Raw genomic sequence first — 2,207 nt, 5'->3', positions numbered from 1 at the left:
TGCTACCAGTGTTTGTTCCGCTATCATATAATCATACAATAAAGGATCCTTCTTTCTATGTATTAGCAATACATTACATTTGTCTATGTTAAGGGACAGTTGCCACTCCCTGCACCAAGTGCCTATCCGCTGCAGATCTTCCTGCATTTCGCTACAATTTTCTAATGCGCTGCAACTTCTCTGTATACTACAGCATCATCCGCGAAAAGCTGCATGGAACTTCCGACACTATCCATCTACTAGGTCAAAACAGACTGAAGAAGCTGAAGAATTCTGGGAAATCGGCATATTAAATGTGAATCATAGTAATAAAGAAGAGAAATAAGGTCCAAACATTCCTGGCAGATTAAAACTGTGTGCCCGACCGAGACTCGAACTCGGGACTTTTGCCTTTCGCGGGCAAGTGCTCTACCATCTGAGCTACCGAAGAACGACTCACGCCCGGTACTCACAGCTTTACTTCTGCCAGTATCCGTCTCCTACCTTCCAAACTTTTTATTTACAAGTGTGTGCTACATTACAGAATAAAGAAGATATGAAACTATTAAAAAACTTTACAGAAGCTCTCCTGCCAACCTTGCAGAACTAGACGGATACTGGCAGAAGTAAAGCTGTGAGTACCAGGCGTTAGTCGTGCTTTGGTAGCTCAGATGGTAGAGCACTTGCCCGCAAAAGGCAAAAGTCCCGAGTTCGAGTCTCGGTCGGGAACACAGTTTTAATCTGCCAGGAAGTTTCATATCAGCACACACTCTGCTGCGGAGTGAAAATCTCATTCTGGAAACATCCTCCAGGCTGTGGCTAAGCCATGTCTCCGCAGTATCCTTTCTTTCAGGAGTGCTAGTTCTGCAAGGTTCGCAGGAGAGCTTCTGTAAAGTTTGGAAGGTAGGAGACGGATACTGGCAGAAGTAAAGCTGTGAGTACCGGGCGTGAGTCGTGCTTCGGTAGCTCAGATGGTAGAGCACTTGCCCGCGAAAGGCAAAAGTCCCGAGTTCAAGTCTCGGTCGGGCACACAGTTTTAATCTGCCAGGAATGTTTGGACCTTATTTCTCTTCTTTATTACTATGATTCACATTTAATATGCCGATTTCCCAGAATTCTTCAGCTTCTTCAGTCTGTTTTGGGTGTTTTGGGTATAATGGTTATGAAGAGGTGAAAAGATTAGCGCTCTCTCTCTCTCTCTCTCTCTCTCTCACACACACACACACACACACACACACACACACACACACACACACACACACACACACACATGAGGTGTGGCCAGGAAGTGAGTCTCTTTATTTTTTTAAAATGTAGACAATTTAGTTACACAAAATCTTTTTTGGTAACAGATGCTGCAATGTTTGAACTATTTTTCGACATAGTAACCAAAAGAATTAAGACACTTGTCGCAATGTGTAATCAACTTTTGTATTGCTGTATCATAGAACTTTTTCCACCTGTGATCCAATGCATTTACCGCTGTTTGGTTTCTGGAGTCAAGTGAGAAACCCAAGTCTCATCGTCCTTGATGCCATAATTATTGTACCCATTGCCATCATTATGATACTGATGCAGAAATGTTCAGTGCTGCTCCACAGCATTTCGTTTTGTGCTGAGGTATCAGGTTTTTCAGCACTCCCTTGGCACACAATTTCTTAAACAGAAGGTGCTTGGTGACAAATCAAGCAATAAGGATCGCGATATCTGTGGAAAATGTATTGCCAAGCTGTGTAATCATGAAGCGACACTTCTCCAAGGTGTGCTGCCACATGAGCTCAACCAGGTGATCACTGATGAGAGATGGTTGCTCACTGATCATCTCATCATAGACATTTCGATGACCTTCGGAAAAAGCCTACACCAGCAATGCACTGTCTGTTTGTTCATGACGTTCTGCCCATAGACCTAACAGAGCTGACAATGAATTTCGATGGATGCTAAGTTTTGTGCATTAAGGAACCTTATCACTGACTGAACCTCACAGGTGGCGGGCAAACGAATAAGAGACACCATTTCGGGGCACTGCCGCCATGGTATTGGTACAAGTTGACGCCTGTCCAGGCGACATTTGTTTGTCATGTCATAATAATAATAATAATAATAATAATAATAATAATAATAATAATAATAATAATAATAATAATAATAAATGATAATAATAAAATTTTATTGTCATTTGGCTGATTACAGCATTAGACAAAGTCAAGAGCATATATCTCTACATA

The sequence above is a fragment of the Schistocerca serialis genome, chromosome 6 (assembly GCF_023864345.2).
Source record: "Schistocerca serialis cubense isolate TAMUIC-IGC-003099 chromosome 6, iqSchSeri2.2, whole genome shotgun sequence".
Classification (NCBI taxonomy): Eukaryota; Metazoa; Arthropoda; class Insecta; order Orthoptera; family Acrididae; genus Schistocerca; species Schistocerca serialis.
Note: the sequence above shows the minus strand (reverse complement) of the source record.